The 15,701-nt window shown below is 41.5% G+C and overlaps 1 protein-coding gene across 7 annotated transcripts in view; it reads left to right on the top strand.

Annotated features, from left to right (window-relative positions):
* The window catches only part of MECOM (MDS1 and EVI1 complex locus), a 333,582-nt gene that overhangs the window by 177,924 nt on the left and 139,957 nt on the right, over nt 1-15,701 (top strand). The window contains exon 1 of one of the 7 annotated variants that reach the window (XM_051781692.1): nt 12,147-12,835. The exons of the other annotated variants lie outside the window; for them this stretch is intronic. The gene's annotated coding sequence lies outside the window, so the exon portion shown is untranslated. Of the gene's footprint in view, nt 1-12,146; nt 12,836-15,701 lie in introns of those variants that run through there. 7 annotated transcript variants of the gene reach the window in all.

Below are 15,701 nucleotides of genomic sequence, written 5' to 3'. Positions count from 1 at the left end.
TGCATTTTAAACCATCTCTACAGTTCGTGTAAATTACATGCACAATATGGGTGTGTGAATACATTAAATATGCTTTCATAGGTTTGCCTGTCATATCATAAAAGCAGTAATAAAATACTGAGAGTATATTGTACTTATTAATGTACATTTGTAATATACAATCATTAATCACGAAATACTAATAATGGACTTTTTTTATTGTGTTGAGGCAAAACTTGCCAGCTCTGGCTGTTATGGTTGACTTTACAACTACCTGCCTGTCAGCTTTAAACTCGGTGGAGGGAATATTTCATGGGGAAAATGCAAGGTCCCTAAAACATCTGGTTGTAAACCTGCAGTAGGGTGTAAAGCAATAATAAAGCTTGTGATGGATGAGTCACGTGAAGCTTCCTTTACCAAAAAGCTGTTGCATTTCAGGCTCATTATTCTCTAATAATAGACTTTCAGGACCTGGACAATAGCTGGTGCTTTCCCCTTATTCTTGGGGGATAAATGGCAGTGCTGGGCAGGGTACAACTCTGCACTGGGACACAGGAGATGTCCTGCTTTCCCAGCCCCATGGGATGAGAGTGTCCTCATCCCTACACTCATAGCATCGCCCTTCTCAGGTCCAGGTGAGACTGAGAGTCTACAGGAGCAGAAATCCCTCCTCCAGCTCCTCCCATACCTGCCTGCCCTTCACATCTGCTAAAGGCTTCCCTCTGTAAGAGGTCACAGACCCGCCCTACAACTTGGTGGTTGCTGCCTGTACAGAAGCTTTTGCCTCTGTTTCATCCTCAAGGAATACCACAGTGCTGGAAGGTGGATGAGGATTTTCTCTTGGGTGCTACCAAGCCTCTGCTGACTCTGGTGGGATCAATAACCAGAGCTGTGGGATTTGGGTTTGCCTCTGGAATGGTGCAGTTAAGCTGCCTTATTAATTCAGTTACCATTTCTCTCCAATTGGACTTTGATTCACAGGATTTTTGTCTGTGTGAGAATCAGATTCTGTGAAAACACCTCAAGGAACCCATTTACAACCAGGTGTAGAGTTTTCCCACAGTCATATGTTTCCTATGTAAATTTATGTGGTGACCTTGGAGCCATCTAAATCCTGTGCACATCTCACTTGCTCACTGCTGCTCTTTTTTGATGAATCAGAAGTAAAATCAAAAGCCTCTTTGAGGATTACTGAAAAGGAATTCCACATGTGTTACTGTGTGTGCACAGCCCATTTATTTTGGAGCCCAAACTCACTAAAATCGAATGAACATAATCTGAATGTGCTTTTAAAAGATTAAACCCCCAAAAGATGAAACTGGAAAGCCTTTTGAGTTTTATAAGAGATAAACAACTTATGTGGTCCAGCATGTGCATTTTCAGACCAGCCTTGTTCGAGCAGATTTTCAGTATAATAAGAGAGAGAGCTGGAGTTTCATTATGGAATGTGGACCTCAAGATATAGCTGTCCAATCTTTAAAAAAAGTCTGTTCTCAATACCATCTTTCTAGGAGGAAAATTATCTCTTCTTCCCCAAGTCATCTGCCAACAGGTTTTTAACTTTTTATCCTCTTTCTGGGCCAGTGCACAACATCCTTGATTTCCACTAATAAATGGATCTTGACAACTTGATTCCACCAGTCTCTATTTAAAAGAGGTGTTTTGGCCTCAAAATCACTCGGAAAAATCCAGAAATTATCTTGCAGATTTGAATTCTGCTCAGGTCTTCTGTAAATACTACAGAACCAGCAGCTGGAAAGACACTCTCACTTCTTTTATTAGGGGAGTGAGCCCTGCCTCTCATCATGTTCCCTGTCCTTATCTTAACAACTACCCAGTAAATTTAAAAATTGAGGAAAGTGCTCTAGTGACAGACTTAAAGACTGACTCCTCTGTCCTCAAACAGATACAAATCAAGGTCATAACCTTTCCCTTGTGCTCTTCTGAAGGTGTTTAAAATTCGGTTTTCTCTTGCTTGCCTTAAATCACCTCTTCTCTAAGGGGTTTTTCATTCAGTGCAGATGTGTCACTGAGATGGACTGAACTAGCAGAGAGAGTTAGAAATATTTCACCCAAAGATAGTACTCATCATTTCCTATGTAGTTTGTAAATTATTTGTAGAAAATAAAGTCGACAATTTCAGACTATACTATGTATGACCTGTGTATTATGCATCATTCCTGTAGAACAAGGGAAACATTAGTGTTCTGTATCTGTCTCTCTTTTTTGTGTATTTGGGTAAGTACAGTGATTTTTACATCCTGAGATCAGTAATGTGGCAGGAAAAACAGCTGAAAAATTTGTAAACCATCACACAGCATTCACTGTGCACCAAAAGCTGTAGCTTTTTCCTTCTTTTGTGTTTGTTTTTATGTGTGTAAGTGTACTTAAATACATAGGAAGTATATATTTCACAAACCTTTCTGTGTATGGCTGGAAGTGCTCTTGTTCATGCCCGTGGATTTCCCCATTTCCCTGTGGTGAGTGAATCAGTCTGTGCTTTGCAGAGGGACTGGCTGTGGCAGCATCCTAACAGAGCTACCTGGGGTTCTTTGAAGATGGCTTTAGGACCATTTGCAGGCTCTGTACTTCTGTTTTGCAGGCTCATTAGCTTTCATGGCTTGATTTCAGTGGTGTGTCTACATGACATTTATTTGCTTTATGAATTGAGGTTTTAATTCACTTATTTTGCTTTTAGCGAGTGAGTGGATCCATGCTGTAAAGTTTTAAGACTTGCTCTTGAAACACTATCTTCTTGGCTAATAAACTGAGATGATGACAAGATCTGTAGTGAATATTCAAATAAATGTGATTACTTCATTTTGTGTCAACAGAGGAGGTGAAAAGTGCAGCTCAACTGGCTGGGTAAGATTGGAAGGAGGGGCTGGGAAAAAGCAGGAGACAACAAAGAGATAGTTTGTAAGATTTAGTGGCTTTTTTTCAGCAGGGGTGTTGAGAAGTCAGTGTTGCAAAGTTCAGCAGGGTCAAACAAAGTGCAGAAACTTTCTTATATTCATTGAGAAAAAGCTTGATACTTGCTTCCAAAATGCAAATGATAAGAAAAAATTAGATGGACAGATGATGTGCTACTTTCACCTAGTTTAAACAGGCTGAAGCTTGTACTGAGCATACATTATCTTTTTTATATCAGAAGGTAGAAAGTCCACATTGTCTTTCACAAACCATAACTGTGATAAGATGGTCTTTCGGGAAGTCATAAAAGACCAGTAGACCAGTGGTGGTGCTTCCTGGCTGGAAGATTGACTGATCCAGAAAGGCGAACTTATCTAAACGAACATTTTGACCTCTGCGTGTGTTAATAATAAAATGATAATTTCCAAATGCAGATTGGACAAAACTTGGCCTGGATTATTTGCGTGCAGGCCATCAGCTTTGCAGCAGACACTTTGAATTTGCTTGTCTGGCACGGGGAATGCAGCCACCTCCAGGAAGGTGTTCCTGGGAAAGGTGCGCCAGTGTTTGTTTTATCTGTACATGGTATCAAATGATTTCCAACTAAAGCGGTGATGTTGTTGATGTGGAGCAATAAGGTGTTGTTTACACAGACAAAACCTTTGTCTCAGATGAAAATGACAGAGTAGGTCTGTTCCACTAACCTTTGCTTTGATTCCAGAGCGTTCTTGGGAGCGTCTCTATCAGAATTCCATATGCTGACTCATCCTGGGTCATAATCTTACTCAATACCTGGGAAAGCATATTCCCTGGAAGTAACAGTGTTTGTGGCAGTGTTACATATGTGAGACCATCCCAGCATTATGGAGTTTTCTGTTTAATAACTTCACATTGTGGTTGGAGAGATGGGCCACCTGCTCTATAAAAAAACTGGGTTTTCGCCACCCTCACCTGCCCTTGAGAATCTGCTTTTGGAACCCAAAATAGAGGTGGTTAAGGTTTAGTAGCAGCATTTTCTACAAACAAAGGTGTCTTGCTCCTAACATAGACAGCGGAAATATTCTCAATGATATCAAAAAGTCTGAAAGGAACAGCTAACTGTAGGAAGACAGTATATTACCAGTAAAGAGCATTATTATTCATATAGAGAAAATACTGCAACCAGTTCAGCAGATTGATACTTATAATGGATAATTGTTTTCCCCCAGTAATTTTGCATAGAGAGATGTAGCTCAATCAGAGAATAATTTTTCCTCCATCCTGTACTCTTGATTTCTTTTTGGAGGGATTCATCACTGTGGACTTTGAGGGTGAAAAAGGAGGTTGATCCAAGGGACTAAGTTCCCTCTTTCCTGCAGGTCCCTGTACCTGTTGGATTTTCTGTGCATGTGTGTCGTCTCCCAGTCTAAAACTAATTCTTACCTGTCTTTCTGGGTGCTACATTGCTAAAATCTTTGGTATCTTTACAGAGATCTAAAATCTTCATGTTCACTCTCTAGATGTACATCATCTTAATTTCTCTGATCTCCCACTGTAGGAATGTACACAACCTCACCTTCCAAACCTTGATCCGAGACCATTTCCTCCAGACTCACGATGTAAAGGGGTTTTAAAACAGTTGTCCAACCTGCAAATCAGTTGATGAGATTTGTTATCAAATTTATTTGGAAAAATATTTCTCTGGCTTCAGGCTACCTGTGGAGGGTGTTATCTCGGAAAGAGGCATTGTCAGAAAGTCATAAGCAAGAGAGTATAGAAGGTTACTGTTAATAAAAGCTGTCATGAACTGCTGGCTGCAGTGGTTGATGACCAACATAATAAACTCCTCTCTTCTTCCTCTCCTGGGGAAAAGCTAATTTGTGATATCAGTGCTGCTGTGTTGAACTGTTATTCTCCTGGGATCTGTGATGGCCCTGGAGAGGGGCACAGCACAGAGGTACTTAGGCAGTATTTAGACATTAAACAGAATATAGTCTGTTCTGATGGCAGTTGATAGAGGACTTACCCTTAAAAGTATTTTTATACCACGGTGATTATGCTTTGAACTTGCCAAGTGTACTTAGAGAAGGGATGATATTAAGTAGATTGAGAAAAGAATGCAAGGAAACATTATAGTCCAGAAAGCAGATAGCTGCCTCGAGCAGGAGAGAGGCTTGTAATGTCGAGTGAGAGCTTCTTGTGGAAATAAGAGCAGTGTTTGGTTTACAGAATCTTCCAAACAACACCGATGATTCAGGGTAACTGCTTCTTTTTCCAGTCTGTTAATTCCACTTAAGAAAGGAGAGGGACTGACCAAAAAGGCACTGAACACCAGAGAGGGGTTTGCATTGTTTCATCTTTTAAGATTTCTTAAAGCAACTGTTACTTTTCTTCTTGTGAAATAAAATTATCTCAACATGTGTTAAGGTGAGAAGCAGACAGTCTGTTGGTTAATATATACTTTAAGACTGGAATACAAGAATTTTTATTTCCATTTATGCTTTTGAAATTTAATCTTTGATATTTATTATCATTTTACCTATAAAAATAAGATTTCCTCGAGATCTTGTTGTTTGATCACAGTGCATCTGTTTCCTCCATATCCTCATTTCTGAAGCCTCTCATGGGACTCTTATGAATGGGAAACTTGTCTAGGGCATGAATAAGCTCCAAAGATTCAGTTTGAGCTCTCTTTGGGCAGATCACTAAGGGTTTGATGGTCTACCTGAAATAACTTACTGAATCTGCAAAATTGCATTGCCAATTGAGTAGTGGAGAGAAAGAATAAATTAATTTGCCACTGAGTCTATTCAAAGGGAAAAGAGAATTATGCCTTAGTTAAACTTCTGCCTTTGATTTTCCTAGTATTTCAGGATTTCATTGTACCTGTATGTGAGGCCCCAGTTCAGCACTGTTATACTGAAGCAAATGAAGACAAGCAACAGGCTTTCTCATGAGATTTTGGGGCTTCCTGGCCCTGTCAGAAATGCTTATACAACTTTTTTTATAGCTTTCTGTCACTTTCTGTCCAAATCTAGGCTGGAACTAGAGGTGCAAAGCCACTTACTCCAATGGCTGGAATGACACAGAACCACAGTTTAATGAATCAAAAAGCTGCTGGAGGCTGTCATTGGAACAGGCATCCAGGGAAGCCATTGGATCACCATCCCTGGCGGGATTTAAAAGGCATGTAGATGTGGCACTTGAGGACATGGTTTAGTGGTGGGCTTGGCAGTGCTGGAGTAACAGTTGGACTCACTGATTTTAGAGGGCTTTTCCAGTCTTAACAGTTCTATGATTCTTTCTGCTGGGAGAAGTTGTCTTTACAGGTTGTTCCCAAGCTGTTCCTAAAAAAGGTTATGTGAGACTTGGTTTTGTCCCAATATAAGGTTTAGTTGGATAGTTAATACTGTAGAACTGCAATACAATAGTAACGATGACACTGCTGCAACAGTGAGAAGAAGTCAGTTGAGTGGTCATTTGGTTTTCCTCTGACAGGTTGATCCTACTGTAGGATCAACTCTAAAATTCCACTTTTCACTTACAATTACTACCCCATCTTGTATTTTTTTATGAGCCCAGCACACTAATGGAATCTCATAGCTCTGCTGTCTGAGTGTTTAGGCTGCTTTTCACATAATCCCTTTTGCTTTTGAATTTGAAAAATCAAAAGGGAAGCTGGAAATGCTGTTCCTTACTCTAAAACAACAATTCCAGGGGAATTTTTGTTCTGTCTGATGTACAGAATAAATGCTTTTGAATCATGGTCTTGTTCTGCCCATTTACAAACAAGCAAAATGAACCATCGTTTTTAACAGTATTGAGTAATTCTAAACACAAGGTGATTATTTCTGCAGTTTATTTTTTCACCGCATGAAAGTTAAGGGTTAACAGTTCCCCTGCATATAACTGACAGTGGTAATATTCTCTCTAGTCCAAAGCGGAAGAAGAGGGGAGTTGCTTGTTGTTATAAAAGCAGGGAATTTCTGGATCTTAGTAAAATAAACCAGGACTTTGTTTCTTGAGGTAATTATTCTCTGGAGAGAGAATAGGAAAGATGGAGGCAATTAGGAGTGACCTTGCATCACTGGATTGTTGAGAACTTCTGGATCAGTGGCTGATATTTTCATAACTCCATTTAAGCAAAGCTTTTTTAAGCTGTTCTTGCCACCACTAGAGAAAACAGAGAATTTAATGGCTGGTCTGAATCCCGCTGACATTAAGGGTCTCACCATGTGCTTGTGTGGGGTGATGTGGGGAGCACAGGAACAGCTCCCAGGGCACAGGGGGCACACAGTTGCTCCACAGGGAGGAGGAGTCTGAACTCCTGCACAGTCCTAGCCTACATGGGTGAGGGTGTTTTTGGGCTCTTATCCCCCCCCAGGCTCTGCTAAGGCAAAGCCATGCAGGTCATTATGTCCCTGGGGTGGCCGGAGTCACCCCAATTACTGAAATAGCCAGGAGAAACAAACCTGGGAACACTTTTCTGTAACCTCCACCTAACCCCTTTTAAGTAGAGATTTGAGTTCTGGTGGGGGTTTTTTGGGTTTGGTTTTTTTTTTTTTTTTCTTCTGAAAACTGTCTTTTGAGTGTTATCATTTAAAAAGCGTGTTTAACTTTTATGTGTGAAGTTGGCAATGAATTACTATAAAGCAAATAAAACTGTCCTAGCAGCCTGAAAGTGGTGATATAGCAGATAGCATTCACACCCTCATCTTTGTGTTCCCTTCCTTCAAGGATATCAGTAGGCAAACAAGGCTGAGTCTCTAATATGTTTAATAAAGGAGCAATTTCTTAAGTTTCCTGACCCTGCTGTGGGAAAGGTAACGCGCTTGTCCCATTGCTCTGCTCCAGACTGATCCCCTGGGTATGGTGGTCTGAGGTCCCCAAGAGCCAGATTGTGGCTCAAATCTTCTCCCTGGACCACTAATTTGGCAGCTTTTTTCTGACTGGTGAATAAAGTGTCCAAAATAACAAGCAAGTCGTAGCCCAGTGGTACGAGCAGCTTCAGCAACACAGACGTACCTTTCTGTGTTTCTCAACTACTGTCACTTTTGTAACCTGATATCACCAGAGCCCAGCAGAGTCACATGAAAACTGTGTCCCTGGATGGCAGATGCGTGTAAGGACCTATCTCTGCATCGCATTCCACTGCTGAGGAGGTTACTGTGCAAAAAGGCATGCAAATTTTTTTCATAGCTTTCATGTTGTTTGGTTTGTTTGATGTTCTTCTAGCTCTGGCAGACTGCAGAAAATTGTTTTCTCTCATAGAGGCCACCACCTTTTGAATGATATAAAGGAGTTGCTCTGTTCTTCTGGGTTGTTTTTCTGCTATATATTTACTTAACAATCTCATTTTCTGGGGAGTTGTTGAAAGAACAGGAGTTTGTAAATTATACAACACTAAGCAGTGGATACTGTCCATGGCTTTGAGCCCAGACACTGTCAAATGCTTCTCCTGATTCTGGCTGGTTTGAGAAAATCATTGCAAATTACAGAAGTATCAACATTTTTTTATTATTATTTAAATATTTTGTTTCTTTGTTTTTGCCTGGTGTATTCTTACTTGCCTCCATAGCTGGCAACTGGTTTCCAGGAGGGATTGGAACTGTGTTTTTGCACATATGGAACTGAACATCTGTGGTCTCAATTATTGAAAAATTAGAAAGTTCAAAAATAAAAACAAAATGAATGTTAGATCTCCGAGCTCACTCTCTTGCTATTTGTTTTCTTTGTGCATTAGAAGTAAAAATGCCTTCTGTCATAATAATAATAATTCTCCCCACTATTATCCTGGGATCTCAAATTACTGGATACACATAAAAGTGTTATGTTTTCTAACACGCTCACGAAATTAAGTCTTATCCCCCCCTTCCCATTTTCCAGATGGGAAAACTATGCTACAGAAATGAACTTACTTAAAGCTGTACAGACACTTCCAGAGAAACTGGAAAGAAAGCCACTACCCTTCTCTCCTCCCAGTTAGCCACAGGATGGGGTTCTTCCCTCCCAGCTCCGGGTGTGAGCAGAACTGGGAGCAGGGCTGTGGTGCCCTGGGGAGCACTGGGTCATGGATGTGTGACTCCAGCGAGGGTCTGGGTGACAGGATCCGGCCCCAGCACAGGGTGAGCTGGCACAGGGATGTGTCTGGAGCTGCCTGTGTCATGTTTCCCTGCTGCGGTTCCCTGTGCTTGGACGGCCCCGCGGGCTCAGCCCCAGCCTGTGCCATCTGAAGCATCTTCTAAAATCGCTTTGGACACCTCGTTATGAATCATTCCTATATCCTATTTCTGAGAACAGAAATCACAACATGGAAGTTAGTCTGTGTTTCAGTAGTTATGGCTGGGCTCGGAGGGAGCAGGAGCCAGCCCAGGCTGTTTGCCCAGGGCTGCGCCAGCCCTGTCTGGGGCACGAGCCCGTGATTTTGACCTTGTTCACCAAACTCAACCTGGACTATCAGTCTGTGCATCCTTGCATTGCCATTTATGAGAATTAATGGTGTTTCTTTCTGTTTAGGTAAACAGTTTATCCATCTTAGACAGAAGGTTTCTCAGTTTTCCACTTGGTTTACATATATATAACTTAAAAGTTCCATTATTGTGCTTGTTGCTGCAGACTCTTCTGAACTGAAGCCATTGTATACATATCCTGAGCTCTTCTTTCACTGTATAAGGTTAGAACCATCCATCATTTGTGTGACAAAGATTTTTTTATTTTTTTTTTAATTTTCCTAGGGCAAAGCTGGGAATTTTCCTTCCACTAACTGACATAACTAAATGTAATGTTGCTCTGCCAAAGCTTGCTGATGCACTGAGCACACACCTCTACCTATAGTAATTTAATTGTATAATGATCCTTTCTACCAAACCACTTTAAGTGAAGAGGAGGAGTAAAACATACAGCAGTGGCAGTGAGAGTACTCATTGAGAAGGAAATTAATTATTTTTTTTAGAATAAATAACTTGTGTTTATAGATATTACTTTTATAGATCATAAATTAGTTCACATGTTGGCAGAAAAAAAATCCTTACCAGTCAGCTGCTTATAAATATGTTTTACTGAAACAGGGTATTTTTAGGTTTATTTCAGTAAAACTTTTAAGCACGTGCCTAAACAACCTACTCCAGTCACTGAGTTCAGTGCTGAGCCCAGGCCCACTCTCACTATTCCCGTTGCCTTGCACTGTTACAGGCATTATTTACCTCCAGAAAATTAAATATTAATAAAATCTCTTTCTTTAGGACTAGCTGGGTGCTGAGCCAGCCTGATGGTTCCAGCTCTGGGACAGTGCCTGTGACTTCCTTGTGAGATGGTGACACCAGTCTCGTCTCTCTCCCCCCTTTGCTGCCCACTCACCTGCAAACTGTCCTCCATAAAAAACCCTACCTCTTCCCCATGGAAATTGTCCACCCACAGGCACAGATCCCAGTTAACATTTCTGGGTGTGACAGTGATGAGGAGCCCCTGGTCCAGGGCTGGGGAGAAACGGGGGCAAGTGCAGAGCTCTGATTAACACCCGGGGCTGGGGCCTGGTTAACCTGCCCCTGATTAATGACATCCTGTGTGTGCCTGAGTCACAGCTCCTCTGTGCCTCACATCCTGGCTTGGGGTGCTGAGGACAAACACCTGCCTTGCTGGGCAACTCTGTGATCACCAGGGCTTGGGAGAAATGGCTCGGAGATCCTCAGGAGGAAGCGATCTCACAGATGTGAAGTGTCTTTACTGGTAGCAATAAAACGGGTTTATCATTTCCTCGTGCCGAGTCCGACATGAGCAGAGCACAAAGTCACACTGGTGTTTTTCTAATGACTAAGTGATGCAATTTTTAATAGCCCCATAAAGATATTCTTTCTCATCCACATACAATTACTTTTGCAAAGTAATTGTAACCATAACTGCAACTGATTCCACCTCACTATCAGGTGGTGTAAAGTAACCTTCAGTCTCACTTTCTGTTTTTTTAATGTGATTACAGGTAGCAACCAGGAGTTAAGCTCAGATTTCAGTGCATTTTCCAACTCAGACCCAAAACTCCACAGACCTAATGTCCTCTCTACTTCATACAAAGCATCCTCAGTCCTGTATTTGGTGTGCAGTGAGGAGATGGTATAATTTGGTTTAAATCATATTTGGAATTTTGTTTAGTTAATCAAATTTAGTCATGAATGCTTGCAGGCCAGTGTTTCAAGGGGATTGCTTTTGTACCTGCTGTTATGAAAGTCAGCAGAAAAATATTGTTCTTGGCTACTGTCCTGATTAACCCAGACATTTTAATGTGTGTTATGATAGGTCATTTGATGGATGGTCACCTGTACCCTGTGATCAGCTCCGAGTTGGCCGCTGGGGCTGAACTTTAGCAGCTAGGTGTCATAATTTCCCATCTTTTGCTTGATTAATGTTTCCTTATGTGATCTAAGGGGAAAGTGTCTGGAGAGATCTCTCTCCATTTACTATCCAGTCTGGATTAGTGGGAAGGAACTACAGGGTCTTTTCAATGAAAAGACTCTGTGAAAAACATAGTGTGGAGAATCTTTGTGTGTTGGTACCTTTCCTCCTGCTTTATAGAAAGTGAGCCTTGCATAGTTTGTGTACCCAGAACAGCTCTGGCATGTACCTTGCCTTTCCCTGCACATTCAGATAAAAGCCCTTGTGACTGAAATACCACGTGGTGATGCCTGAGCTACTGCAGGTTCTAAAAGGGATTTAGAATGATCCTCTGGGATTTATTTAGAACCAACAGAATATCTATATGAGAGTTGAAAAATTCATAGAAAGGATAATTGTCGTGTTTTGTATTCTTCAATATTACTTTCTATAATTTTAGGGGATCTTAATATTTTTTTCATGAACTTCTGCTAGGTGACTTCTTCCTGATTTCCTTGGTATTGGATCATAGAGAACTTTTTTACTCTCCTCACTCAGGCCCTGGGGTGGGAATACAACATCCTCAGGTCGTTTTGCCTTAAACCAGTGTACACTGATGTCACTGCCTTCAGCAGTGTCTTCAGAGACCTCTGTTCCTCACTCAAATCTTGTCTTTAATAGTTTCTTAATTTGCACATTGTTATAAAAACTTTTCATAGTCACAAGCTCTCACTGATCACCACTCAATATCACAGATCTCTGCAAATAAAACAGGTATTTGGGCATCCATAAGAAAGCCAAACACTCACATGCAGACCTTTGCAGATCTCAGGTTAGTTGTTGAGATTTTCATCCATGTCCACCAGAGATGAAAGAAGTGGGATAATATCGACAGGAAATATCAGGGTTATAAAAAATGCCAACTGTAGCTTAAAATATGTATGCAAGTCCATTGAGCTTTAAACAATTTGGCTGGAGGCTTTGAATTCAGATCTCAGAGATGCAGTTAAAATCAGGAGTCAAAAGTATTGGGTCATTAAAATGAGAGGGAAAAAAATAAAACCCTCTTGTAACAGGTGAGCTGAAACAAGAACAAAGGGCCTATAAAAGGAGCCAGGTGAAGCACTGAAGAGATAAGGAATGATCTTCCTGTGTACTTACTGCCATAACTGAAAGGATAATTTTTTTTTTTTAATAGGTAGGGCAAGGAATGATACTAAACCCTCTTCCACAAGCACAGTGCTAATCATTTCTTCCTGACCCTGAGAGAATCATCTCCTGCCGTTCGGTAGGTTTGGCTTGAGACTTGAATTACTCTTGTAAATACTTTTAATTTGTTCAAGAGTTTATAGCTCTGCCATAAACATTGTTCCTAAGCTGCTGTTCATCCAGTAAGTTCCTTTACAATATTCTTTAAAAAAGCTGCCAATATTTTCTTCCTTTGTGAGGATTTGAGGGTTTTGCCACCTGTTTGCATGGCAGAGCTGGTGCACAGATCTGGAGTCAAACTTGCTCTGCACCGTACCTGGATGTGAAGGCTTGAGCCCTGACTGCACAAGGACAGTTTGAGTTTCCAGAGCCAAGGTGTTCAGTGCTGCAGGTAAGCAAATGCCTGGTTTTAATAAGAAAATAGAGCCTTTTGGGCAGAAATAGTTGGAAGTGTGTAAGCAAAGGACTTTCCAAAGGCACTTTCATAGACAAAAGTGCTGCCCTTTATTGGTCCAATCTCAAGTAGAGTTTTTATTTCCCATTAGTTGCCACCTTGGAGAATCAGGTCCCATCAGGGCACATGGCTGATGACAAGGCCCTTGTGGGCACATGGCAGTGCTGGCTCTCACTGCAGCAGCTGGGAGGAAGCAGGGAAGGAATTCAGGGAGGCAGTTGCTAGGAGGGGAGGCAGCACTGAGAAACCGTTGAAACTTTATTGGCAGTGAAGCAGGGCAGGGTTTGGGAGGGGGGAAGAAAGGCTTCGTGTGATTCATAGGACTGGTCGTATTATCTGTGCCTTCATCTGTGCCTTCATCTGGCCGTGAGAAGAGGTGTGCTGCAGGCTGAAGGGGCAGGCTGTGTGCCACCATCCTTGAGCTATCTCATATCCTCCTCTGTGAGATCTTGTGACAATTCGTGTTACCGTGAGTCATTGTTTCTTTAAAGCTCATTACTGGCAAGGGCTCGTAGCGAGACACCGAAGTGGCGTTGTGTTATCTATGCTTAACAGGGCTATTAATGTCTGTCACCACTGAAGTGTCATCCAGCAGAAATGTAATTCTGGGTTTCGGGTGCTGAGTCGCAGAGGTATGTTCATCCTTTGTGTCCAGCCAGGCTGAAACTCAGCTCTTTCAAGTGGTGTCTCGGCTTACCACGTCGGGTATTAAAAGGTTTTGGTTTCACTCTAATACATGTGTATAATTGTGTCATGGGAAGGGCCAGGAAGGATTGAGGAAAGTTCCTCAGAAATCAGTTCTCAGGCCATATGAGCACTAATCTTTTCTTAACTAAATCCACCACGATCATCTCTGCTGCTCCTTTGTTTGATGTTTTATTCCATAGTTCTGGATTACTGGAAAAATAACATGAGCGTCACAAGGCCTGGAGTTCCACAGGCCTCTCTTCCACTATGGGTTTGATGAGAAAAGAGGTCTGTCAGCATGGCATCATCACATGGATATAGTCAGAACTGCTCCTTGGTGCTTGCAGGAGCATGGCCTGTCTTGTAGCCTACTCCTAACTTTCTGTTTCCTTCTCTCCTGGCAGCATTTCCTAGCACCCAGTCACTCTGTAACAAATTGCTCGTGGGTTATTGTGTTACGATTCTGCACCTGAATTAGGATTTTCTTAGGCTCCATCCATCAAGCCCTTGATTCCTCCAGAGTATAGGCAGAATAAAATTAGTCTGCCATTGCAGAAGAGGGAGTGCCCTGCACATTTCTCTTCTGAACACGGTCATTTTAATGGATCCACACACCTCCATCCCTCCTGAGAGTCCCGTGAAGGGGACCACGGCACTTAAGAGGCATCAGCTTCCCAGAATGACCCTGACAGAAGGTCTTGCTCGCAGTGAGGCAGAGTTGGACAGATGCAGCCTGGGAAAGTTTCTGCGTTCTTACCTCTTTTTAATAAACTATAAACTATTTTCACACCTCTGCCTAGACTTCTTTCACACTTCTACCTACATATTTCTCTGCTTTTTACCATCGCCTCTGACATATGCCTCTGAAAACATCTTGGACTGGTTGTAATTCTAGAACGCTGATACTTATCAACATAACATTTATTTTTTTTTTTTTTTGTTGCAATCTTATTTGAATCCAGAGCCAATTTTCTTTTCTTTTCCTTCTCTCTCTTTTTTTTTTTTTTTTAAGGTCTGGTGTGTGGCTAAAGACAATAAACTTGCCCAAATATTTGCTGTCAGAAAAGATATTTCTGGCATTGACTGCCTTTTCACATGTTCACAAAACAGCCTTAAAAAAATTAGTGAGTAGATAACACACATTAATACAGCACTAACCTTTGAATTTACCCTCACCTTTTCTTTTTTTTTGATGTATAGGAATTTTGCCTTCTAAAGTAATTAAAGGTGGGAAAACATGATAAGGCTTTTTTGTCACCCGTAATGTGATATTTTTCTAGCAGAAATCTGGGGCCATCTGCTAAATCCTTGAGGCGATTGTTCTGGTGGATTTAGAGGTTTCCTTGGTTTAGGGTTAGGATATCGAAGTGCCGTCTACAATAACTTCCTTGTTCTTCTGTAATTTTCCTTTGGCGTGTGTTTGATACCAGCAGGCTTGTCCATTCCCATCTGCTCTGTATTGGTTTTATGCAAATTCTCTCTCATCCCTCTACAAGTCCTTTCAAGTTAAAATATTGCTTCCTCATGCCCGCTTCTATTACTTGTAATTCCTGCACAGTGACCTGTTAGCCACCCATATATTGGGCACAAAAGGCATAATCTGCATGAATCAGATATCTCTTATCTCATCCCTGTTTGCATTATACATTCCCCTCACAATACACTTTTCCACAATGATCATCCATTTAATGCCCAAATACCTGAGGTCTCTTATTTCTGTCCAACATGCTCGTTGCATTACTCATGGCCAACTGATGAGCAGAGAGATAAAAAGACTTGCTGTAGGTGGTGCATGGATCTGTGGCATAGCCAGAAGAGAAAATAGACTGTTTGAGCCCTGACTCTGTGGTTTAGCTGGGGTTTAACAGTAAAACTCTCCCTCTCAATAAAGCTGGTTTGTTTTGCCTCTCAAAGGCATTGGTTTGTTTTGTGGTGCGAGCTTACTGTGTCCATGAATGTGCAGTAACTGAACATGAAAGAACTGTTATTGTGTGTGAAACTGTCCCACCAGGCACAAGGATGCCTGGAGCCCCCCCCAGGGTGGTTTCATCCTGGTGTTACACTTGTACACAGCTACAAAACCAGGGGCAGGTAAACTGTACAAACTGAGTATAGA

This window comes from Manacus candei, unplaced genomic scaffold (assembly GCF_025592945.1).
Source record: "Manacus candei isolate 608988 ecotype Guabito, Panama unplaced genomic scaffold, ASM2559294v1 h1tg000015l, whole genome shotgun sequence".
Taxonomy (NCBI): domain Eukaryota; kingdom Metazoa; phylum Chordata; class Aves; order Passeriformes; family Pipridae; genus Manacus; species Manacus candei.
The sequence above is the reverse complement of the archived record's forward strand: the minus strand, read 5'-3'. Positions and strand labels throughout refer to the sequence as shown.